The sequence below is a fragment of the Salvelinus sp. IW2-2015 genome, linkage group LG4q.1:29, assembly GCF_002910315.2.
Source record: "Salvelinus sp. IW2-2015 linkage group LG4q.1:29, ASM291031v2, whole genome shotgun sequence".
NCBI lineage: Eukaryota > Metazoa > Chordata > Actinopteri > Salmoniformes > Salmonidae > Salvelinus > Salvelinus sp. IW2-2015.
The window spans coordinates 28,401,673-28,429,452 of NC_036842.1; the positions used below are offsets into that span (position 1 = coordinate 28,401,673).

Below are 27,780 nucleotides of genomic sequence, written 5' to 3' on the forward strand. Positions count from 1 at the left end.
GTGCGATTTTTCTCATAATATTTAATGATAATCGCCTGTTTGAAATTATTACGTTTTATTCCTATATTATATCTGTTTTGGCTTCTTGCAGTTAATTGCAGTCTACAAATGATTTGTAATTATGTTTGAGTTTGTCTCTACAGTTATGATTTAATGTATTTGATCATTTTTTTATTTGACCAGCTTATGAACAGCTTATAAACCAACATAGTTAGTAAGTACCATGGAATAAACTATTAAATGAAATAGATGAATTACCACAAGCTGCAGACTTCCACACTTATGTCCAGGGAAGACCAGCAGCTGTTTCTCCAGACTGGGACATAGGTTCACACAGTCCTGTGTGTGTGTGTGTGTGTGTGTTGTGTGTGTGTGTGTGTCGTTGTGTGTGGTTGTGTGTGTGTGTGTGTGTGTGTGTGTGTGTTGTGTGGGTGTGTGTTGTGAAGTGATGAAGAGTGAGAGGAGAGGAGTGAGAGAGAGAGAGAGAGACCAAGAGAGAGAGAGACGGGGAGAGAGAGAGAGAGGAGAGAGACCGGGAGAGAGAGAGACCGGGAGAGAGAGAGAGAGAGAGAGAGAGAGAGAGGAATACACACATCTATCAGATATAAACATATCCAGTGTGTTTTTTTTGCTTAACTATCCTTGTGGGGACCAGAAGTCCCACAAGGATAGTAAAACAAGGACAAGTGGGACATTTCGCTGGTCTCTACAAGGAAAAGGCTATTTTAGGCTCAGGGGTTAAGTTTAGGTTTAGTTTTAGGGTTAGGTTTAGTTAAGGCCAGGTGTTACGGAAAATATAATTTTGTAAAACAAACGTGTGCGTTGTACCTTTAGGGTTGTCTCTGGTGTCAAACTCAAACAGTTTCACAGGGTTGTCAGGGAAACTGTAGACATAGATRCTGTTCTTTAACACAATGATGATCCTGAGAGAGTAAGCGAGGAGAGGGTGGAGAGAGAGAAATCAGAGGGAGAGAAGGGTTGGTTAAACATCTTCAAATAACACACTATAGGGAGCTCTATGTGGAGTTGGGGTTTGTTCCGGAAAATGTTCAGATAGTCACTCACTTGTCGTGTCTCATGTGTACTGCCAGAACAGGCTTGGTGAAGGTAAACTCCAGCACCAACTTGTCCTTGGGGTCCCTTCCCTCCCGAGCATCATCCCAGACCAACACTAGGATTTGAAACTATACATCAGTTTATGAATTAAATTAAATCAATACATGACGAAAATCATTATCACATTTCTATATCAATATGAACCATTTATATAAATACTAAAAACAATCAGTTCAAGTCACCTATTTTCTCTTGAAAACCACTTAGATTGTGAGCAGGTGGGCACTGCCACAATTGAAACAGACTCAGCAATATGACATTGTCACAAGCAGCACCACAGACATTGAGATGAGTGATGCAGGACTTTGCTATCACACAGTCATACAGAGAGTATATGAGCATGGGGGTGCTTCACACTGCTACAACATGATAGCTAAGGGAAGCAAAAAGAATCAAACAGGCATATTCATTACGCCGATTCTGTTGCATAATGTTTCTTAAGCGGAAGTAAATGGAACGAAACAGAGGGACCTACCTGAATTTGTCCAATAGAAACTTGTTTTGCTCTGTTTAGTTCTTAAACGGTAAACGTTTTCCATAATGAATACACTCCAGAGCAAATGGAACGAAATGGAGAGAGATCTACCTGACTTCGTCCAATAGAAACTCTCGTTTTCTTACGTTTTAAGTAAACGGTTTCTGTCGCAAAACGTTTTCCAACAGAATCAGAGTAATGAATTCACCCCAACTTTAGGTTAAGTCCCTCGCTTCAACGTTCTTAGTTGTTTTTAAAATGTTCCCGATATTGTGCACAACTGACTCTACCTTTAAAGTCTATCAAGTAATTTTAAAATATGTGGTCCGCTCACCAGAGATCTCCGAGAACTTGGGGTTGATTCCACCTCCTACTACAGCCAGCAGGTTGGAGCGATGCAGCATGGAACACTGGGCCACACTTCCCACCTGCTCATGGTCTGACACACACAAATACAGTATAAACACACAGAATACGAACACACACACAGACGGCTGATACCACAGGTCTGAAATACATTTACATTTTAGTAATTTAGCAGACGCTCTAATTCAGAGCGATTCACAGTAAGTAGTCAGTGCATACATGTTCATACTGGTCCCGTGGGAATCAAAGCCACAACCCTGGTGTTGCAAGCACCATGCTCTACCAACTGAGCCACATGGAATTCCACTCACCAAGGTGTCCCTTCTCCATAAGAGGCTCCACATTGTATATCCGAACACCTGTCTCCATCGCACAACAGAAACAACCTGAGGTATGTAAGAAATTGAAATAGATACTGGAGACTAGTATAACAACATTCCAACATAGGCTATCCTTTGTACAAAATGAACCCACCCTCTCTTTGTCCTTAGGCACATGCCGATCTCATTAGATACTAACCTCAGACACACACACACCCCACTCAGGACAGGCCCCTGAAACATCATTTAGACATACACATTCTTTCCAAGGGTGTGACTCAAGACAAAGAACTATGTCAAGAGCCAATGGAACGTCGACACCTGGTCCGAACAGGACCACTCACGACCAAGATTGACCAAGAGGAAGGCCAGACGACAAGACCACCTACTTTGCTAGTTGCCTATATAATTTGAATGTACTGTTTAGAGCGGTCTCTTCTCCGACGATTTCATAAGAATCTGACAGAAAGGGGCCGTGCACGTTTTTGCCTGATATCTTTACACTTGAATAAAACGGCCTTATTATAAAATTATCCACCTCGTCCTATGTCTCCACTTGATCTCCTGTCTCCAGTAAACGTATTATCAACAGGTAGAGACCGATAGAGGGGGAAGGGTGTAAATTGACACTGTTTGAAACAAGACTGATAAACGTGATGTCCTCTCCTATATATTTACGTCTGGCTTCACAGAGTATTATTGTCTTACTCTGGTCGAACTGCAGGCTGTTGACTCCTCTCGGTTGGGCCATGCTGGAGGAGTGACGTAAGGCAGATGTTATAAGCTAACTTAGTTAGCTACAAATCAGAAGAAAATATAGGTTTGGTTCTGCCTTATGGACAGGGCGAGGCATCCTGATTGACAACGATTTACAAGGGACACAACAACCTAAAAGGTTTTCAAGAGAAAATAGGTTAGCCATCCTGGTAAACAAACGCCAGGCAGTGACTAACTCAAGCTACCGACAATTAGCTAGCTAATGTTGCTATCTAGTCACAGTATACAGCATAGCTGGCGTAGCTATAATGTACTGCTGCAGTTATCGTAAAAGCTGTAACATATTCCTGGAACCGCATGAATTGTTTCAAAGCTTACCATGAAGCGACAGAAAACGAGTTGAGTTAAACGAGTAATCGGTCTTGAGATGGCTAAAATATCTCAACAACAAAGCTAACTACACAGTAACGAAATATTTTGTTGTTGTTATTTTTCCTACAAATGACGTCGCCGCGTGTTTCTGCTTTCTGACCTCTTCTTCGGCACCTCCAGACCACAAACAAGTCATGCTGCCATCTAGCGTGCTGAAGGAAAGCCCAACAATGTTAATATTGTTACAAAGCACATTTGGTGAATGTGTGTGTGTGTGTATATATATATATATGTGTGTGTGTAAACATAGCCGCGGTTATTACGGGTGCGGAGGGTGCCCCTGAAAAATCTGAAGAGAAAAAGAAGTGTATATATATATTTAAACTCAGCAAAAAAAAGAAACATCCCCTTTTCAGGACCCTGTCTTTCAAAGATAATTCGTAAAAATCAAAATAACTTAACAGATCTTCATTGTAAAGGGTTTAAACACTGTTTCCCATGCTTGTTCAATGATCCATAAACAATTAATGAACATGCACCTGTGGAACGGTCGTTAAGACACTAACAGCTTACAGACGTTAGGCAATTAAGGTCACAGTTATGAAAACTTAGGACACTAAAGAGGCCTTTCTACTGACTCTGAAAAACACAAAATAAAAGATGCCCAGGGTCCCTGCTCATCTGCGTGAATGTGCCTTAGGCATGCTGCAAGGAGGCATGAGGACTGCAGATGTGGCCAGGGCAATAAATTGCAATGTCTGTACTGTGAGACGCCTAAGACAGCGCTACAGGGAGACAGGACGGACAGCTGATTTTCCTCACAGTGGCAGACCACGTGTAACAACACCTGCACAGGATCGATACATTCGAACATCACACCTGCGGGACAGGTACAGGATGGCAACAACAACTGCCCGAGTTACACTAGGAACGCACAATCCCTCCATCAGTGCTCAGACTGTCTGCAAAAGACTAAGGGCTTGTAGGCCTGTTGTAAGGCAGGTCCTCACCAGACATCACCAGTGACAACGTCGCCTATGGGCACTAACCCCACTGTCTCTGGACCAGACAGGACTGGCAAAAAGTGCTCTTCACTGACGAGTCACAGTTTTGTCTTACCAGGGGCGATGGTCGGATTCGCGTTTATCGTTGAAGGAATGGGCATTACACAGAGGCCTGTACTCTGGAGCGGGATCGATTTGGAGGTGGAGGGTCCATCATGGTCTGAGGCGGTGTGTCACAGCATCATCGGACTGAGCTTGTTGTCATTGCAGGCAATCTCAATGCTGTGCGTTACAGGGAAGACATCCTCCTCCCTCATGTGGTACTCTTCCTGCAGGCTCATCCTGACATGACCCTCCAGCATGACAATGCCACCAGCCATACTGCTCGTTCTGTGCGTGATTTCCTGCAAGACAGGAATGTCAGTGTTCTGCCATGGCCAGCGAAGAGCCTGGATCTCAATCCCATTGAGTACGTCTGGGGCCTGTTGGATCGGAGGGTGAGGGCTAGGGCCATTCCCCCCAGAAATGTCATGGAACTTGCAGGTGCCTTGGTGGAAGAGTGGGGTAACATCTCACAGCAAGAACTTGCAAATCTGGTGCAGTCCATGAGGAGGAGATGCACTGCAGTACTTAATGCAGCTGGTGGCCACACCAGATACTGACTGTTAATTTTTTAATTTTGACCCCCCCTTTGTTCAGGGACACATTATTCAATTTCTGTTAGTCACATGTCTGTGGAACTTGTTCAGTTTATGTCTCAGTTGTTGAATCTTGTAATGTTCATACAAATATTTACACATGTTAAGTTCTCTGAACATAAACGCAGTTGACAGTGAGAGGACGTTTCTTTTTTTGCTGAGTTTATATGTACAGTACCAGTCAAAAGTTTGGACACACCTACTCATTCCAGAGGGTTTCTTTTTTTTTTTTTACTGTTTTCTACATTGTAGAATAATAGTGAAGACATCAAAATTATGAAATAACACATATGGAATTGTGTAGTAACCAAAAGAGTGTTTAACAAATCAAAATCTATTTTATATTTGAGATTCTTCAAAGTAGCCACCCTCTGCCTTGACAGCTTTGCACTCTCTTGGAATTCTCTCAACCAACTTCATGAGGTAGTCACCTGGAATGCATTTCAATTAACATGTGTGCCTTGTTAAAATTTCCTTTGTAGAATTTATTTCCTTCTTAATGCGTTTGAGCCAATCAGTTGTGTTGTGACAAGGTAGGGGTGGTATACAGAAGATAGCCCTAATTGGTAAAAGACCAAGTACATATTATGGCAAGAACAGCTCAAATAAGCAAAGAGAAACGACAGTCCATCATTACTTTAAGACATGAAGGTCAGTCAATGCGGAACATTTCAAGAACTTTGAAAGTTTCTTCAAGTGCAGTCGCAAAAACCATCAAGCGCTATGATGAAACTGGCTCTCATGAGGACGGCTACAGGAAAGGAAGACCCAGAGTTACCTCTGTTGCAGAGGATAAGTTCTTTAGAGTTAACTGTACCTCAGATTGCAGCCCAAATAGATTCTTCACAGAGTTAAAGTAACAGACACATCTCAACATGAACTGTTCAGAGGAGACTGTGTGAATCAGGACTTTATGGTCAAATTGCTGCAAAGAAACCACTACTAATGGACACCAATAAGAAGAGACTTGCTTGGGCCAAGAAACACGAGCAATGGACATAAGACCGGTGGAAATCTGTCCTTTGGTCTGATGAGTCCAAATTAGAGATTTTTGGTTCCAACCGCCGTGTCTTTGTGAGACACAGAGTAGGATGATCTCTGCATGTTTGGTTCCCACCGTGAAGCATGGAGGAGGAGATGTGAAGGTGTGGGGATGCTTTGCTGATGACAGTGTCTGTGATTTATTTACAATTCAAGGCACACTTAACCAGCATGGCTACCCCAGCATTCTACAGCGATACTCCATCCCATCTGGTTTGCGCTAAGTGGGACTATCATTTGTTTTTCAACAGGACAATGACCCAAAACACACCTCCAGGCTGTGTAAGGGCTATTTGACCAAGAAGGAGACTGATGACCTGGCCTCCATTATCACCCGACCTCAACCTAATTGAGATGGTTTGGGATGAGTTGGACCACAGAGTGAAGGAAAACCAGCCAACAAGTGCTCAACATATGTGGGAACTCCATCAAGACTGTTGGAAAAGCATTCCTCATGAAGCTGGTTGAGAAAATGCCAAGAGTGTGCAAAGCTGTCATCAGGGCAAAGGGTGGCTACTTTGAAGAATCTAAAATCTTAAAATACATTTTGATTTGTTTAACACTTTTTTGCTTACTGCATGATTCCAAAAGTTTGGACACATCGACTCATTCAAGGTTTTTTCTTTATTTTTACTATTTTCTACATTGTAGAATAATAGTGAAGATATAAAACTATGAAATAACACATGGAATCATGTATCAACCAAAAAAGTGTTAAACAAATCAAAATATATTTTATATTTGAGATTCTTCAAAGTAGCCTTGATGACAGCTTTATATTTTGATTTGTTTAACACTATTTTGGTTACTACATGATTCCATATGTGTTATTTCATAGTTTTGATGTCTTCACTATTATTCTACAATGTAGAAAATAGTAAAATAATGAAAAACCTTTGAATGAGTAGGTGTGTCCAAACTTTTACTGGTACTGTATATATATATATTGTTTGTTTTTTCATTTTGTTTTTCACAAAAGTAGTGCACTTTACTAGTCCTGTAGCCTATTAGCAGACAGATATAGCCTTCTGTAGCACCGCCAAAACAGTTGTTACAGCGCCGCAAAATATCTCAGTTTATTGCATAAATCGTACATTCGTTGGATTGCAATGCTGGTTCGGTAAAATAATCCTCTCCGGGTGAAAGGATTGTCTATGGTGCTGTTATTCAAGGTCCTTTATTCTGCTGTTGGTAATGAGTGCGGGACGGTTGAATTTTGGCTTCTGGTCAAATGGATGAACCAGCGGGGAACACATGTAGCATACAGACACCATGGCTACAGACCTACCACAGATCTTACTTACAGTGGATTCTATGCAATGAATAGATTCTAACAATCTACTTTTTCTTTGTTTGATCGCCAAGGCGAGGCTATTCCAAAGACAAATCCCTGCTCCTCGTGGTACTGTTTACTCTTGGGATTTTACAAGACATAACACTAGCTCTGGTATTGTAACTGTGCTGGTTATAGACCATATCAATGTGGTTTTTCATATAACCTGGGGCACGATCATTTAAGATGTCTAACATATGATTAAGTTTAAGTTGGTCCACTCTGGACTCCAAAGGTAACAAGCCCACCTCCTGGAACTCTTGTACCCCTATGTGGGTCCTAATATTTAGTGTTACGATATACACATTTAAATTTGTTTGCCATTTTATAAATAATTTTAGCAGCAATCAGGTCTCCAGAAAGGGATTGATCTAGGTACACACCAAGATAAGTTACACTTGTTTTAGATTCAATCTCCTTGCCTGCACAGTTTACCATTATCTTGTCAGCCCTAAGCAATCTACGTTTTGTTCCAAACAAAATCGATTAAGTTTTTCCCAAATGTAGCGACAATTTGTTTTCAGTCAACCAATCTCTAACAAAATGCAATTCCTTTATGTAAAATGTAACCTTCCCTAATACCAAAAGGGCTGAGCCATCAGCATAAAGCAGGAGTTTACTGTATCTGGCATATCATTAACGTATATAAGAAATAAGAGAGGGCCTAAAATTGATCCCTGCGGTACTCCACGGGACATTTCTTTGGCCTCTGACAGAACATCACCAACATTACGTACTTGTGTTCTCTTGGTCAGATAAGGCATAAACCAATTTACTGCTAGATCATTTCCTCAATCAAAGTTTGTACTGACAGATGTAGCTTATTGAATAGCTTATCATTACAGGGCTCTACAACCCTGTTCCTGGGGTGCTACAGTACAGTAGGGTTTCACTCCAACCCCTGTTGTAACTAACCTGATCGATCTTATAAACCAGTTAAGTATTAGAATCAGGTGCACTAGATTAGGGTTGGAATGAAAACCTACATGATGGCAGCTCTCCAGGAACAGGGTGGAGATCCCTGTAATAAAATATGCATAAAATCCATCCTCCAATTGCAACGTCTGCCTATGCCCACACATATTGTCTCAAGAAAATGTTATATTTTGAATACCCTCAAACACCAAGTTAGGCATTCATATGGCCATCACCACTGTCAATCATGAATGATGATTATTCACATTTTACCAGTGAAACTACATCTGCATGCCAATCATTTGATTGATCTCAATCAGTTTCATGGGAATAGCCTATGAACTTCGATCTTCTCGAGTTACTGTTTTGTGAGGGAATCAGAGCAGATGATGTTAACAAACTATAAGCCATTCTTGTATTTTATTTCAATCAAAGCACATATCCTGCCTAGTGGCTCTGCTGAGTTTTGGCTCATAAGATTTTTTGGGGACTATTCAGCTCCAGCTAACCATCCTAAAATGTCATTAGAAATGAGGAGGTGTTTTTGGTGGAACAGTAACATTACCCTATAGGCCTATGCTGTTATATTTGGTTCTGTTATGTAAAATACTAATTCATCGTTATTTGATCTTGGCAGAATGATTCAGCTTTGATCTAACTTTACTTAATCAATATGTTTTCCAGTTTCTTGCAATACTTTGCAAATGCAACTTATTTCTATGTGAAAACTGAAATGGTATATTCATTCCATTTACGCTCTTATACAGAGCAACTTACAGTAGTGAGTACTTACTTTTTCATACTTTTTCGTTTTGGTCCCCCGTGGGAATCAAACCCACAACCATTGCAATGTATCAATGTACTCAATTACTGTATTGTGCATTGTTTTTCTTCATGGTGATGGAAAGTCTACAGGTACACACCTACTGTAGATGACCAGCCTATGTACAATACAGTAATGTACATTTGCATTAAGTGGTTTGTAAGGATGGTCAATTAATACTGCACAGAAAGTGGAGTTTTTCCATGTTATTTGATCAAGAAAAATATTTAATTTGATGTGGAGTTTTTTTTGTCTTTGCCCATTTGATGTAAGTGTTTGAGGACAGGGTTTTGTTCTTTCTGAATTCCATTGTCATTCTAATCTCAGAGAAAGGTACAGGGCAAAAACTCTTACAATTCCAATTATTGAATGCTGCAAGATACTGTTCTTAATTATGCAACTACCTGTTTTGCCAAAGCAGAGATACTTAATTTTTTTTGCCTGCAGTACAGATCTGTCTGCTAATACTAGTAAAGGCCCAGTATTTTTTCAACAAATATTTTATATTTTTTATTCTGAATTTTAGGGGCTTGCAGCACCCTCAGCACCCCTACTTCCCACGGCTATGCATGTACTTCAGTTCAAGTGAATTGTGCCAAATAGCTCTACTGTACTCCTTTGCTAATATCACATGTACTGTACTGTAGGCTACTCTGCTGTACTTGCTCACATGTTTGGAGACAATTCAATGTAGACAGTTTTGCTTTAATTTCCAATTGCTTTAAGTAATAAAAGTGATTGAATGAAGAAGAAAGGAGACATCCTAAATTAACCGTGTGTATCTGAGATCAGGCTTGTTTGCACGTTAAGTTCTCCTGTGTTATGGTCCCTTAGTCTCTAAGCCTCAGGAGCGAGAGAGAGAGAAAATAAGGGGAGAGCAGGTGTTTATTATGCTCACTATGAAAATGAAAACAGGTTTTTATATCAGCAATATAAAACACATTTAGGTGTCATTACTGTTGTTCTGGAGCTGTCTGGGACTCCATACCTAGTTAAATACCGAGCCGGATATCTTTGTGTGTTTGTGTGTGTTCTCTGTGTGTGTGTGTGTGTGTGTGTGTGTGTCTGCATGCGTGTGTGTGTTTTGCTATAGTTATACTGTAGAGGGCGCTGTAGACTCATGTGGTGAGCTGCACAGGAGGGACAGAGTCCCGTAGGAGACAGGGAGATCACAACACAGCATAACATAGTGGATCATATTATTTTATGAGATATCAGACACACACACGTTTTGTAACAGAGATAGAGAGGGAGAGAGGGAGAGAAAGCAAGAGAGGAAGATGGCAATAGGAGAAAGAGAGACAGACACTGACAAAGATACATTTAAAGTTGTATTTGTCACATGCACAAGTACAATGAAATGCTTAACTTGAAAGCCATTCCCAACAGTGCAGTATTCAAAATCAAAATAGTACAACAACAAAAAACATGACAGATGAGAAATAAGAGATGAAGAAGAAAAAAACAGGAGAACGTAATCTATACACAGGGTTGGTGTCAGTAGCACATTTACAGTGTGCAGGGATACTGAAGTAGTTGGGGTAGATATGTACCTGTAGGCAGGAGATTAGGAGAAAGTCAATGATAGAAGGATAAATAATAATAATAATAGTAGCAAACAATATGGCAGCAGCATAAGTGATGTGTGTGTGCGTGCGTGGTGGTGAGTGTGTCAGTTGAGGCTGCTGAGGGGAAGACGGCTCATAATAATGGCTGGAACGGAATTAATGGAATGGCATCAAACACATGGAAACCTTGTGTTTGATGTATTTGACACCATTCCACCAATTCCACTCCAGCCATTACCACGAGCCCGTCCTCCCCAATCAAGGTGCCACCAACCTCCTGCGGGGTGTGTATTTGAGTGTATGTGTGTGGGTGTTAGTGTGAGTGTGTAAGAACGTCAGTGTAGGCGTGATAGGCAGATATGCATGTAAATGGCTGAAAAGTCACTGGGAGCTGGAATATATAAAGAACAAAAATGTAAACGCAACATGTAAAGTGTTGGTCCCATGTTTCATGAGCTGAAATAAAAGATCTTAGGAATTTTCCATACGCACAAAAAGTGTATTTTCGCAAATTTTGTGCACAAATTTGTTTACATCACTGTTAGAGAGCATTTCTTCTTTGCCAAGATGATCCATCCACCTGACAGGTGTGGCATATCAAGAAAGTGATTATACAGCATCATCATTACACACAGCACCTTGTGCTGGGGAACAATAAAAGGCCACAAAAATGTGCAGTTTTGTCACACAACACAATGCCACAGATGTCTTGAGTTATAGGGAACGTTCAATTGGCATGCTGACTGCAGGAATGTCCACCAGAGCTGTTGCCAGATAATTTAATGTTAATTTCTCTACCATAAGCTTCCATTTTAGAGAATTTGGAAGTACGTCCAACTGGCCTCACAACCGCAGACCACATGTATGGCGTCGTGTTGGCGAGTGGTTTGCTGATGTCAAAGTTGTGAACAGAGTGCCCCATGGTGGTGGTGGGATTATGGTATGGGCAGGCATAAACTACAGACAATTAACAAAATTGCATTTTATCGATGGCAATGTTAATGTATAGAGATACCGCGACGAGATCCTGAGGCCCATGGTCGTGCCATTCATCAGCCGCCATCACCTCATGTTTCAGCATGATAATGCATGGCTCCATGCTGCAAGGATCTGTACACAATTTCTAGAAGCTGAAAATGTTCCAGTTCTTCCATGGCCTGTATACTCACCAGACATGTCACCCATTGAGCATGTTTGGGATGCTCTGGATCTACGTGTGCGACAGAGTGTTCCACTTCTCGCCAATATGAAGCAATTTTGCACAGCCATTGAAGAGAGTCGGACAACATTCCACAGGCCACAAACAACAGCCTGATCAACTATATATGAAGGAGATATGGCACGCTGCATGAGGCAAGTGGTGGTCACACCAGGTACTGACTGGTTTTCTGATCCATGGCCCTACCTTTTTTTTAAGGTATCTGTGACCAACAGATGCACATCTGTATTCACAGTAATGTGAAATCTATAGATTAAGCCTAATTCATATATTTCAATTGATTTATTTCAATCCTTATATGAATTGTAACTCAGTAACATTTTGGAAATTGTTGCATGTTGCATTTATATTTTTGTTCAGTAATATAAATGTTTATGCTAATATACTAATACAGTGCCTTCGGAAAGTATTCAGACCCCTTGACTTTTTCCACATTTTGTTACGTTACATCCTTATTCTAAAATGTATTAAATCGTTTTTTCCCCTCATCAATCTACTCACAATACCCCATAATGACAAAGCAAAAACTGAAATATCACATTTACATAAGTATTCAGACCCGGCCAAACTGAGCAATCGGGGGAGAAGGGCCTTGGTCAGGGAGGTGACCAAGAACCCGATGGTCTCTGACAGAGCTCCAGAGTTCCTCTGTGGAGATGGGAGAACCTTCCAGAAGACAACCATCTCTGCATCACTCCACCAATCAGGCCTTTAGGGTAGAGTGGCCAGACGGATGCCACTCCTCAGTAAAAGGCAGATGACAGCCCGCTTGGAGTTTTCCAAAAGGTGCCTAAAGGACTCTCCGACCATGAGGAACAAGATTTAATGGTCTGATGAAACCGAGATTGAACTCTTTGGCCTGAATGCCAAGCGTCACTGGTGGTGGCGGTGAAGCATGGTGGTGGCAGCATCATGCTGTGATTATGTTTTTCAGCGGCAGGAACTGGGAGTCTAGTCAGGATCGAGGGAAAGATGAACGGGGCAAAGCACAGAGTGATCCTTCATGAAAAACAGCTCCAACGCGCTCAGGACCTCAGACTGGGGGCGAAGATTCACTTTCCAACAGGACAACGACCCTAAGCACACAGCCAAGACAACGCAGGAGTGGCTTCTGTACAAGTGTCTGAATGTCCTTGAGTGGCCCAGCCCAGCCATCGAACATCTCTGGAGAGACCTGAAAATTGCTGTGCAGCGACATTCCCCAACCAACCTGACAGAGCTTGAGAGGATCTGCAGAGAAAAATGGGAGAAACTCTCCAAATACAGGTGTGCCAAGCTTGTAGTGTCATACCCAAGAAGACTAGAGGCTGTAAGCGCTGCCAAAGGTGCTTCAACAAAGTACTGAATAAAGGGTCTGAATTCTTATGTAAATGTGATATTTCTTTTTTTTTAGCAACAATTTCTAAAAACCAGTTTTTGCTTTGTCATTATGGGGTATTGTGTGGAGATTGATGAAGAAAGATATTCTTAGAATAAGGCTGTAAAGTTGCAAAATGTAGAAAAAGTCAAGAGGTCTGAATACTTACCGAATGCATTGTACATGTCAATAGGATTAATAGCGACCAGTAGCAGGATAAATAGATACACTACATGACCAAAAGTATATAGACACCTGCTTGTTGACCATCTCATTCCAAAATCATGGGCATTAGTATGGAGTTGGTGCCCCCCTTTGCTGCCCTAACAGCCTCCACTCTTCTGGGAAGACTTTCCACTAGATGTTGGAACATTTCTGCGAGGACTTGCTTCCATTCAGCCACAAGAGCATTAGTGAGGTTGGGACTGATGTTGGGCGAATAGGCCTGGCTCGCAGTCGGCGTTCCAATTCATCCCTAAGGTGTTTGAAGAGGTTGAGGTCAGGGCTCTATGCACCCTCCACCAAACTTTACAGTTGACACTATGCATTGGGGCAGGTAGCATTCTCCTGGTATCCTCCAAACCCAGATCCATCTGTCGGACTGCCAGATGGTGAAGCATGATTCATCACTCCAGAAAACGCATTTCCACTTCTCCAGAGTCCAATGCCAGCGAGCTTTACACCACTCCAGCTGACGCATGGCATTGCACATGGTGATTTTAGGCTTATGTGCGACTGCTTGGCCATGAAAACCCATTTCATGAAGCCCACAACGAACAGTTCTTGTGCTGACGTTGCTTCCAGAGGCAGTTTGGAACTAGGTAGTGAGTGTTGCAACCGAGGATAAACAATTTGTACGCGCTTCAGCACTCTGCGGTCCTGTTCTTTGAGCTTGTGCGGCCTACCACTTCGCGGCTGAGCCGTTGTTGCTCCTAGACGTTTCCACTTCACAATAACATCACTTGCAGTTGACCGGGGCAGCTCTAGCAGGGAATACATTTGATGAACTGGCTTGTTGGAAAGGTGGCATCCTATGACGGTGTCACGTTGAAAGTAACTGAGCTCTTCAGTAAGAACATTCTACTGCCAATGTTTGTTTATGGCAATTGCATGGCTGTGTGCAAAGGGTGTGGCTGAAATAGCCAAATCCACTTATTTGAAGGGGTGTCCACATACTTTGTATATATAGTGTAGATATAGTGTAGATACTAATGGTAATGGCAATCAATAGTCAATGAATAGCAGCGTAGTGGTAGTAATACATTTAATCAAGAATCATTTTTGCAGCAGTGTATGTGCCTGTGAGCATAAGTGTGTGGTGTCAGTAATAAGTGTGTGAGTAACACGGAACCCAAACCGGCTGCGCGCGTTCGCCATCGTGCGCTATCGTGCATACATTTATTTTGTCCCCCTACACCAAACACGATCACGACACGCAGGTTAAAATATCAAAACAAACTCTGAACCAATGATATTAATTTGGGGACAGGTCAAAAAGCATTAAACATGTATGGCAATTTTGCTAGTTAGCTTGCACTTGCTAGCTAATTTGTCCTGGGATATAAACATTGAGTTGTTATTTTACCTGAAATGCACAAGGTCCTCTACTCCAACAATTAATCCACACATAAAACGGCCAACCGAATCGTTTCTAGTCATCTCTCCTCCTTCCAGGCTTTTGCATCTTTGAACTTATATGGTGATTGGCATCTAAACGTTCATAGTATTACCACGACGACCGGCAAAACAGTTCGTCTTTCAGTCACCCACGTGGGTACCTGCTTGAGGAGATGGCTCGTGGGTACCTGCTTCTATAAACCAAAGAGGAGATGGGAGAGGCAGGACTTTCAGCGCAATCTGCGTCAGAAATAGAAAAGAGTTTAATTTGAGCCCTTGGCATCGCAGACGCTCGTTGGCGCGCGGGGGCAGTGTGGGTGCAGTAATTGAATAACATAGATTTCAAAATGTATTCTGCGACGCTTGCGCATGCGACGTGTCCGGTCTGGTCAGCATGTAAGGGTGTATGTGAGTGTGTGTATGTGAGTATGTGTGTGCGTCACAGTAGGTTGGCGGCACCTTAATTGGGGAGGACGGGCTCGTGGTAATGGTTGGAGTGGAATTAGTAGAATGGTATCAATGGAAACCATGTGTTTGATGCCATTCCATTCGCTCCGTTCCAGCCATTATTATGAGCCGTCCCCCCCTCAATAGTCTCTGCGAGAGCATTAGTTGTTAGCCATTTAACAGTCTTATGTCTAGGGGATAGAAGCTGTTACGAGGACAAAGACACAGAGAGACAGAGAAAACAACACCACAAGTAAGAGAACATCAGACAGGGTTCAGACTGATTGGTCTGTGCGCAGCCAGCTAGCCTCAGCCAGCACATTTACATAAGGCCAAACCTTTTCACATCTCTCCACATAACAACCACTCTGTATCCCTCATTATCCATCTCTAACACTACCTTTCTATCTCTCTAAAAAAAACACAAACGCAATCTGTCTCTGCGACACTTAAATGATCAAATCTATTTCCATCATGCCTCCAATCTCTCTTCCCCTCCTCTCCTTCCCCCATGGGTTACAGACATGCGCATGTGTGTGTGTGTGTGTGTGTGCGTGCGTGTGCTACACAGCAGCCCAGGGCTTTTATAAGCAGAATTCTATTTCCTCTCTCTCTGCATTACATTGCTTCCCTACTAAACTAGTTCACAACCTCAAGGGATAATACAGTAATGATAAAACTTGATCTATAGAGTGGAATTAATACTTGACAATAAGCTACACTAAGCTACACTAACTCACTCACTCAGTGTTGAACACACGTAGGCACACGACACACACACATGCATGAACACACACACAACACACACACATATGCACCAACACATTCACACAGTTGATGTGCTCGCCTTTAGCCATCTAGTGATTAGCCAGTGCTAATGGCTTATTGGGCCACTGCCTCCAGCAGGTTGATGGTGCTCTGTGTCTGGGACTGCTAATGACATTATCATACCAATGATTCTGCCTCTCTCTTTCTCTCTCTTTCTGTCTCTCTCTTTTTATCTCCCACTTTCTGTCTCTCTCTCTATTTCTGTCTCTCTCTTTCTTTCTCACTCCCACTTTCTGTCTCTCTCTCTTTTTCTGTCTCTCTCTCTTTTTCTGTCTCTCTCTCTCTTTCTGTCTCTCTCTCTATTTCTGTCTCACTCTCTGTCTCTCACTCTTTCTCTTCCTCTCCCTCTATTTTTTTAATCACTCCCCACTGGGCACAAACTGGTTGAATCAATGTTGTTTCACTTGAAGAAAGTAATCTGTTGTGTTGAGGGTGAAATCTCAACCACAGGATTATATCATCATGGTAACCAATTTTCAACATAGACAAACTATGTTTGTTGGATTTGTACTTTGGAAACAATGTCAGATCTTCAAAGTTATATCCACTAACAGAAAAAAACAATAGGCTGGCCAGCACCTCCTATTGAATAATTGACTTATATACAGCTATCCATTTGGTCTCCCATCCAGGGTTTTAACCAAACCAAACCCAGCCCTGCTTAGCTTTGATATGTCGCTGACTACTAATGTGCTATAGTGAGAATGATTATTGAGAGATCTCTTAATAACTAAATGGATTTCCTGTTTCTATCGAAGTCATTCCAAAGGGTAGGTTTAACAGTGCAAATGAAATGTAACCATACTTTACAGGTCATATATCATCAATATTTATGCCTATGTCGCATTTGTCATCAACAGCTATTGTTTCAATTCAACCCAGGATTCAACTAAAAATAGACAATACAATAGGCCTAGGGTTTCAAGCTTTGGTTGATTTAACATTTTATCTTCAAGTTGTTAATTAATATGTTGGATTCACTTCTCCATCTCAACCAAAAATCTAAGTTAAAGAGTAGGACTAAATCAAATCAAACTTTATTTAAAGTGCATTTAATGTTTGATTTGATTTAGTCCTATTCTTAAACTTATTTTTTGTAGAGTTTTTTTGGGGTTGAGATGAATCCAACATATCAAGTATTAATTTGTAGACAAAGTGGAATTAAAGCCAGAATAAGTTTGTGGCACAGAAGATACATCGCCTTCAAATATTGAGATTTTGTTGCGTTGACAACCAAACACAATTCAATATCACTTTTGAAATACATGAAACAGCCTACAGTTAAGACTATCTTACAAACTAATGTAACAGTATTTATTCAACCTTAGAATGAGTAACACATCCATGGCCACATTTTGAGGTTACTGTAACTATAAATGTCTTGTTATGTAAAAAAGTGTTAATGTTCAAGATATCATGCTGAGGTCACGGGTCTGTGGAGATCTTAGCTATATGCCTGTAATAATCAGAGCAGATTCTGGAACACCAGCTACTTTTAATGTCATCTCAACAGCAATCCAGGTAATTTGGCTGTGCTATTAGATGAAGCACACTGATAACACATGAAGTTGTTGTATAAATACTAAACATCTGACATTGTATTCCCATTTGAACTTTGTTGTGCTATTAAATGGTTGAAAGCGCAGTGATAACACATTGGGAATTCAACAAACTTCTGGCTGTCTTTTTGAGTGGGCGAATAAAGGTTGAAATCGCATTGATCAATGTCTCAACCAAATATTACCCACATTTCCCAGTTGAAATGACGTGGTGTTCCCAGCGGGTTTCTCTATCTTTATCTCTCTCTCTAACAACATAACGAGGGAGAGTAGGGGTCACAAGGTGTTGTTCCTGGAAATAGATGTTCATCAGGTTTTGTTAAGGGTTCTTTGGTTGTCCTAGAAAGTTGCTTGGTTTTCTGAGAAAACTAAACACCTTCTAGGGGTTGCTGAGTGTGTTTTGTTTTCCAGAGAGTGTCTCCTCCGCTCTGTGTCTGTTTGTGGGTAACTCTAATGAACAGATACAATGTTGCCATGACAATCCTGCTAATCAACAGTGTCTACTGTAATTATACTTCATTAGAATAAGAACAGTTATTCAGATGGAAGATTGTTGCAGGAGCACTCATAGTATGTGCCCAAATGACACCCTACTTCCTGCATAGTGCACTTCTTTAGACCAGAGCCCTATGGGCCCTGGTTAAATGTAGTGTACTATATAGGGAATAGGGTGCTATTTTGGAAGCAACCATACACTCAGCATTTGTTTGCTGGGAAGAGAGACTGAGGTTGTCACATTCAGCAATCAGGTCTGTGTTTCCCTCTTCTGGTGCAGTCATCACACTCATCAAAAACATTTAAAAGTCAGTGATTAAAACATTTTCCTGGAATCGAATGGAATCTATGCACGCCTCCCATCCTCCTGTGTGTCAGAGTCCATTAGTAACAGCAATGAGGGAAATTACCTTGACTGTGTGACACTGTGTATGTGTGTGTGTGTGTGTGTGTGTGTGTGTGTGTGTGTGTGTGTGTGTGTGTGTGTGTGTGTGTGTGTGTGTGTGTAGAGGACAGTCATCATTACTAATCAGCCCAGCTATAGGATGTGACTTTTGGAAACCGGAAGTAAAATAGAGGACAATTATCAAGAGAGAAGGTGAGGTAAGGTCTTAACTTTACAGAGAGAGAGAGGGGTGGAGAGAAAGAGAGGTAGAGAGAGAGGTGGAGGGAAAGAGAGAATGAGGAGGATCTGAGAGACAGAACAGATCAATACGGTGGAACGCGGATATGTGAATACTTCTGTATACAGATCTGTGTGAAGAAGCTGGAGCAAATATACTACTAGCCAAGCAGGGAGAGAAGCTAAGGCTCTGACATGCTCACATGCATGCTCATGCACAGGTGTATGCGTACACACACACAGACACACAGACACGCGCACACACACGCACACACAGACACACCCTACTGGCCAAGCAGGGAGAGAGGTCAAGGTTCTGGCTCAGGAGAGAACAGATCAATACGATCAATAGAAAAGTGTGGAAGAGATAAACCATGGTGAAATGGGAAACAGCGTTTCCTGTTTGGTTTCTGGTAAATGAATGAATGAATATATTTATGAATACATGTTTTACCCCCAACTAGGCTTACTGACTCCATTTCTTTCAATATAGTACACCATAGGCGGAAATCCCAGGGGGGACGGGGGGGACACGACCCCCCCATCCTGGGAAAAATATGATTTGTCCCCCCCAATATATCACTGTAAACATAACTATGTAATTTCAATAATATTAATAATACGCAATGAAAGCACTTGTGCTGATTATAGACACTTAATAGCGCGTTTTTAAGTTTCACAAGATTGTGACCCCCCCGCCCTTTGCCTCACAATGGTTTGATCCACTGCCAGTTCTTTAGCTGGCAAGGTAATAGAGGGTTCGTATCTACTGTCCGAAAGGCACTCAGTGTACGTAACTGACGTGAGTATCCAGTCAATCGCGCCTTAGCATGTATATATTTTTTTAATGTTGCAGGGTTCACACACTAGCTGAATTTGCAGAGCTAGCGCGCAACTAAAGCAACATTAACTATCAAGCTAGCTAGTACCTATTCCATTTATGTGGCGTCGTCAAAGATGGAATATTTGCTATCGTCAGTATATTCCAAAATTAGCATGCAGCTGTAGTGCTTCAAAGTCCCTGTGATAAGGTTAGCGATAAACTGAAAGTCCAAACTGAACAGAACTACACTCTCTTATACCTTGTCTTATATATTTTAATGGTCTCGTTGCAAAGCTAAATTGTCGCTAGTGAATTTTTATTTTTTTCACCTTTAACCAGGTGGCAAAGATTATAGCAAACACCACAGAAACGGAATTGGTGCTCGCTAGCTTTGCAAATTCAGCTATTGTTGGAAGCCTGCCAATATGAAACAAACTATGTTAAATTTCAAAACGTTGCAGCATGTGTTGTGTAAATGTGTGTGTGCAGCTAGACCGATCAGCCAGCCAGGTAGAAAAATGTCAGAAAAAAGTAAAAAGACGGACATCAGAGTATTTTTCAGTACACCAAAACGCAAAGTAAGAACTCTAGTAGCCTAATATCTCAAGACCAGTGATAAAATGTTCATAAGAAAGAAATGAAATGCTAATGGAAATGTTTCACAATGATGTCATTAGGCAGAGCAGGCAACAGATGGCACACAGACAGCAGAGCTGGGGACAGATATGCAGGGACAGACTGGCAGAGACAGGGAGTCTCAGGTAAGTTTGTTGAGTCTTTGTTTTGGCAACATTATGAAAGGTTCTCCATTTTTTGATTTGTAAAATAGGGACATAATTGGAAAATGCCATGGATACCCCACTCTCAACTTAAACTGGTGACTGAACCAAGATTGTTTAAGGCAATGGTATTGCTGTTGTGATTAATTGTGTAGTTTTGGGTACCGGTAGTTAGGAGTACAGCAAACACCTTATTTCTTTTCTAGGAGACGACTGTGAGTCAGTGAGGGTGGTGAAAGGGAAAGAGCCAAGGAGAGAGACTTCAGAGGACAGTGTCACAGCCACGGCAGGACCAGGTGTCACCCTTGTTGCCGCAGCACCAGTATAGGGGACAGTGCACAGCATCGTCCAGTTACCTCAGTGATGACCAAAACCATTATCAAGGCCACACCCACAATTTATAGAACCGCAAACTCTTGCAAACAGAGTGTTGACGTTTCAAGAGAGAGGAACACTGCACTGATAAGGAACACTGCTATAACTATTATTATTAGTAGTATTATAATGATTTAAACAAGTTGGGACAACCCTTCAGTTAACTACTGTACCTAACAATTATCCAGTAGTAGTGATTATGGTCCCTCAATATACATTTAACATATTACAACATAGTCTATGTGTTACAGCACTACTTTTGGTGTCCCCCTCAGGAATTGCTCCTGAGAAAATTTAATGTAATTGTCCCCTCCAAGGTTGATATCAGATTTTCGCCCCTGAGTACAACTGTAACATCAAATGCAAACCGAGACACACATGCACCCACATCCATCCTTTTACTCTCATTGATATAATTTTAATAAATGGAAAATGGGTAGTCTCTTTATTCCTAGTTATATGTACATATCTACCTCAAGTACCTCGTACCCCTGCACATGGACTCGGTACTGGTACCCTGTGTATATAGCCAAGATATCATTACTCATTGTATATATTTATTATTACTTTTATTATTATGTGTTTTATTTCTCTATTATTTCTCTACTTTCTTTCTCTCTGCATTGTTGGGAAGGGCCGTATGTAAGCATTTCACTGTTTGTCTACACCTGTTGTTTAAAATTTGATTTGACTAAAGAAGGAATCATTCACAGGAATCGAACAGAACAGGAAGTTCTCTCTGAATCTGCCTGGCAATTCTGCTCTAATTGTAGTCCATGACGACAGCACTCCAACCCCGGCTAATTTTCTCTCTTGACCCCTTACCTTTCCCTCTGCTCCAATCAGACTGTCGCTGCTTTTAGCTGTCAGCTCTGCTCTCTGTTTCTCTCCTCCCTCTCTCTCCTTCTTTACTCGCTGTCTCTCTCTCCCTCTCTCCCTCTCCTCCCTCTTTCTCTCTCCCCCTTCAATCTGGCACAATATTTTACATTACAATCAAACTATGTCCTTTTTACCTTAATTAAATATTTACGAGAGCCAGCCATTGCCTGGTGCCCTAACTCTGAACCACACAGCCCAGCATGCTAATCTACATCTCACAGATAGACTGGGCTTTAGTGCACAGCTGGAGTCCGATCACAATCAGTAGACAAACAAGACAGCTTCTCTCTACATATTACATATTCAGCTACACAGTGAGAATGAGATAAGTGACATCTAATCCCATCTTGCTCTCTCCAGTCAGACAAAATTATATTAATATTCTTTCTTACTCCCATGGTGTTGAGATTTACATTGTGTCAACTGTGTGAGAGAGAAAAATTGATAATCTGATAATAAAGCAGTTATTGTTTGTCTCTCTACATCTCAGCCTATCAGTCAAAATAAATCTGTCCAACAAATGAGACCAAAAGCACCTCTCTCAGGCTTCTCTCCACTTATGCCACATTCGCATGCTAGTCGGAACTAGGAAACTGGAATTTCCGACTCGCTAACTGGTTGAACGTGGTATGGGTATAACAACAACCAGTTAGCAAGTCGGAAATTCCAGAGTTTCCTAGTTCACACTAGCAAGTGAATGCGATATAACTCTCCTGAAAAAACACTACCTCCTAGTACAATTAAGGAAATGAAGGATGAACTGAATATGAAGTGTGTGTGAGTAACTGTTTCATATTAGAATGTTGGCAGAGTTTATGTCAGCTGCTCTTGGAGCTCAGTCTCTGTCTACAAATCTAAACCTATGAAGCTTGTCTGCATGACTGAATCTCTCTCTCTCTCTCTCTTCCCCTCTCTCTCTCTCTACCTCTCTCTCTACCTCTCTCTCTCACCTGCCACTCAGGAGGGCACAACGTTACAAAGCGTTCAGGTAGAAATGTATTGACTAGAATAGAGCTGACAGTCACACCACCCCAGCCTGTGATATCATGATGTGTTGAGGTCACCCTTATTTTCCTCTTGAAGTAAGGGAGGGAAATGAAATACAATCAACTGTAACAGTGAATAAGACTGATGATCTTTGCTGCTTGGAGGAGAGAAAAACGGTGTGAGAGGGAGATGGGAGGGAGTGAAGAGAGGGAGGGAGGGAAGAGAGGGAGGGAGAGAAGAGAGGGAGGGAGAGAAAGAGAGAAGTAGAGGTTGAGATGAAGTTACACAGAAGCAGTTCTATTGTGGGGAAGTGTGTGACTGCAGGCTTTTAATGGATTACTCCTTTCAGCAACCACACGCATGGACGCTTGCACACAGATGGTTTTGAGCCTGTGCTGAATTGTAGGTGGGCCGTGGGTGGCTCAAGCGGGAGTCAAAAATAAATCTCTCCTCTATCTACCTCACCAGTGTTCAGGGTGTGCAGGCTTTAGTTCCAGCCCAGCACCACCACACGTGATTTAGCTAATCAAGTTTGACTGTTAATGTGTGTAATGCGCTGTGCTGGGCTGGTGTAAACACATACACTTCATCATGCTCTCCTCGACCAGGTTTGAAGAAGAATGCAGAACACATTATCATAGAACACTAACATGCTGTGTTTGCATTTAATGTCTATGGACACATAGTTAACCTGTCAGAATGTAGACATTATTATGAGTGTAGTGTGATTGATCACACAGTCTTGTCTGTGTCTGACACCTTGGAGTCGAGGCGACGATGTAAGCAAAACAATGTACTAACACACAAACACAGACACACACGCACTAACACGATGACACACACTGCACACCCTTAGATTAACACCTCCCTCCCCTGATTGTCCTCTCTCTCTAATCTTGTTCATCTCCTGTCAAATTAGATTGATGTCCCGGGAAACACAAATCCATATAACTGTTCCCCTGGGGAGGGAGATTAATGTGGGATGGGGAAACGGTGGAGAGGCAGTTAAGTAGAACACTCCCCCCTAGGACATCACTCTCTCACTCTCACACACACACACATGCGCGCGCACACACACACACGTACACACACATACACATGCACACGCACGTGTGCACGTATTGCCACTGCGACGACATCCAGTATGTAAGCCTCGGTCCCATTACCTACTAATTAAGATGTGAAGGATGTCTTCTAGGAACGTGTGTGTGTATGTGTGATTGAATGCTGCTGAAAACACCTTGTTATCAAGCTGGATACACAGTCAATGTCGCAATGACAATAAAAGCCACACGATCATGCACGCGCGCACGCACGCACGCACGCACGCACACACACACACACACACACACACACACACACACAGACATATAAACAATCAAACATAAACACACACACACACATAAACACACGCACACACTCACACACACATACACACACAGTCCTATTTAAACCATGGACAGTATGTTATTGCCATTGACACTTGACACCTTGATGAATAATTGGTGTTCTAATCTTAATGCATTTAGGTATCATCAGTCTTACTGTAAAATGGAAGATGACGCAGTCTCTCTCTCTCTACCGTACCTGCAGTCACGACCTCTGAATGCTTGGCTATGAAAAGCCAACTGACATTTACTCCTGAGGTGCTGACCTGTTGCACCCTCAACAACCACTGTGATTATTATTTGACCCTCCACCCGGAACAGCCAGAAGAGGACTGGCCACCCCTCAGAGCCTGGTTCCTCTCTAGGTTTCTTCCTAGCTTCCTCAATTTCTAGGGAGTTTTTCCTAGTCACTGTGCTTCTACATCTTGTCACGTTCTGACCTTAGTTTCTTTTTTATGTCTTTGTGTTAGGTTGGTCAGGGCGTGAGTTGGGATGGGCAGTCTATGTTCTTTTTTCTAGGTTGTTTGTTTTCTATGTGTTTGGCCTGGTGTGGTTCCCAATCAGAGGCAGCTGTTTATCGTTGTCTCTGATTGGGAGCCATATTTAGGTAGCCTGTTTTCCATTGTGTGTTGTGGGTGGTTGTTTCCGTTTCAGTGTTTTCACCATTCGGGACTGTTTCGGTTTTCATTTTGATTCTCTTGTTCTTTTTGTATTTTGTATTCATTCTCATTAAAAGTTTATGGATACGTACCACGCTGCACATTGGTCCGATGTTTCCTACTCCTCCTCAGACGAAGAGGACGAAAGCCGTTACACATCTGCATTGCTTGCTGTTTGGGGTTTTAGGCTGGGTTTCTTTATAAGCACGTTGTGACATCAGCTGATGTAAAAAGGGCTTTGTAAATACATGTGATTGATTTGATTGATATAGACATGCATACAACTCAAACCGAATAGGAAGTTATTCTAACCTCAACCTACACATATGGTTACCTAACAAGACTTGCTTCGTCTTTCAGAAGTAGCTCCTGTAGGTTGAATTACTTTTTCTTAGACGTGAGTCAGGTTATTGTGCAACATCCAGCTCTTCAATAGCAGAATCTCAAAGACATATGTATCAGAATAGTAGCGGTAGCCTGAGATGGGGAAACATCACATTGTTATATAAGCTATTGGTCTAATATTGGGTTCTATGTTACTGGCTGACGCACTGAAGATGCAGTACTTGAGTTCCATTTATTTAGATGGAGAGATAAAATGAGCAAAGAGGTGAGGAGAGTAGTAGGGGAGGAGAGAGAAGAGGACAGGGGAGGAGAGGAGATGACAGGGGAAGAGAGGAGAGGGGAGGAGAGGACAGGGGAAGAGAGGAGAGCCAGGGAAGAGAGGAGAGGGGAGGAGAGGACAGGGGGAGAGATGACAGGGGAAGAGAGGAGACGCCGCGGAGAGAGGAGAGGACAGGGGAAGAGAGAAGAGGCGAGGGGAAGAGAGGAGATGACAGGGGAAAGAGAGGAGAGAAGGGGAGGAACAGGGGAGGAGAGGAAGGGAAGAGAGGAGAGGGGAGAGGACAGGGAGGACAGGGGAGGAGAGGACAGGGAAGAGAGAGAGGACAGGGGAGAGGAAGAGGACAGGGAAGAAGGAGATGACAGGGGAAGAGAGGAGAGGGGAGGAGAGGACAGGGGAGGACAGGGGAGGAGAGGACAGGGGAAGAGAGAGGGAGAGGGGAGGAGAGGACAGGGAGGACAGGGGAGGAGAAGGACAGGGGAAAGAGAGGAGAGGACAGGGGAAGAGAGAAGAGGACAGGGGAAGAGAGGAGATGGACAGGGGAAGAGAGGAGAGGGGAGGAGAGGACAGGACAGGGGAAGGAACATGGAGGAGAGGAGGGGAAGGAGGAGAGGGAGGACGGACAGGGAGAGAGGAGAGGAAGGGGGAAGAGAGAAGAGACAGGGAAGAGAGGAGATGACAGGGGAAGAGAGGGAGATGAGGGGAGGACAGGGGGAGAGGACAGGGGAAGAGAGGAGAGGGGAGGAGAGGCAGGGGAGGACAGGGAGGAGAGGACAGGGGAAGAGAGGAGAGGACAGGGGAAGAGAGAAGAGGACAGGGGAAGAGAGGAGATGACAGGGGAAGGAGGAGAGGGGGAGGAGCGGAAGGGGAGGACAGGGGAGGAGAGGACAGGGGAAGAGAGGAGAGGGGAGGAGAGGACAGGGGAGAGAGGACAGGGGAAGAGAGGAGAGGAAGGGGAAGAGAGAAGAGGAAGGGAAGAGAGGAGATGCAGGGAAGAGAGAGAGGGGAGGAGAGGACAGGGGAGGACAGGGGGAGAGGACAGGGGAAGGAGGAGAGGGGAGGACAGGACAGGGGAAGAGAGGAGAGGACAGGGGAAGAGAGAGAGGACAGGGAAGAGAGGGAGAGACGGGAAGAGAGGAGAGGAAGGGAACAGAGAGGGAGGAGAAGGAGCGAGAGAGAGAGGAGAGGAGAGAGGACAGGGAGGACAGGGGAGGAGAGGGACAGGGGAAGAGAGGAGAGGACAGGGGAAAGAGAAGAGGACAGGGGAAGAGAGGAGATGCAGGGGAAGAGAGGAGAGGGGAGAGAGGACAGGGGAGGACAGGGGAGGAGAGGACAGGGGAAGAGAGGAGAGGGGAGGAAGGCAGAGACAGGGGGAAGAGACAGGGGAAGGAGGAGAGGAAGGGGAGAGAGAAGAGGACAGGAGAGAGGAGATGAAGGGGAGAGAGGAGGAGGAGAGGACAGGGGAGACAATGGGAGAGAGGAAGGGGAGAGAGGAGAGGAAGGGGAGGAGAGGAGAGGACAGGGGAGGAGAGGAGAGTCGAGGAGAGCAGAGGGGAGGACAGGGGAGGAGAGTAGTAGGGAGGAGAGGACAGGGGAGGAGGGTAGTAGGTGAGGAGTAAGGGAGGAGAGGAGAGTAGTACGGGGAGGAAAGTAGTAGGGGAGGAAAGGAGAGTAGTAGGTGATGAGAGGAGAGTAGTAGTAGGGAGGAAAGTAGCAGGGGATAGAAGGAGAGTAGTGGGCCGCCGAGAGAGGACAGGGGAGAGAGGACAGGGGAGGAGAGCAGATCTAGTTGGGGAGAGAGAGGGAGGGAAGGGTAAGTCGGGATGGGCGGCGGGGGGGGGGAGAGGAGAGGAAGGGGGGTCAGTGTAGTAGGAGGATGAAGCAGGTTAGGGCAGGAGAGAGAGTAGTTAGGGGAGAGACGTGACAGGGAGGGGAGTAGTAGGTCCGGATGAGAGCGATAGGGACAGGACGAGAGAGAGTAGTTAGGTGAGAGAGAAGAGATCGAGGGAGGAGAGTAGAGGGAGGACGAGAACGGAGAAGCAGTAGTAGGTGAGGAGAGGCAGTTAGCGTGAGGCAGAGTAGAGGGGGGAAGAGAGGTAGTGGGAGAAGTCAGGCGAGAGGAGTAGGGGAGGAGGAGAAGTAGGAGGAGAGGAGAACGGAGAAAGACAGGGAGGGATAGTAGGAGAGGAGAGGACGGGAGGAGACGGAGAAAGGAGGTCGGAGAGTAGTAGGGGAGGAGGGGACGATTGGTAGAAGGGCGAAGACGGGAGAAGAGGAGTGTAGTAGGCGAGGAGAGGGAGAGTAGTAGGGTTAGGAGAGGAGTAGGGAGACGTAGTAGGAGAGGAGAGACAGGGGAGAAGGGGAAGGGTATTAGGG

General features: G+C 43.3%; 1 pseudogene; it reads right to left on the minus strand.

The window, feature by feature from the left end:
* LOC111960878 (WD repeat domain phosphoinositide-interacting protein 4-like) overlaps positions 1–3,561 on the minus strand; it is an 11,775-nt pseudogene extending 8,214 nt beyond the window's left edge.
* Positions 3,562–27,780: the final 24,219 nt, after the last annotated feature.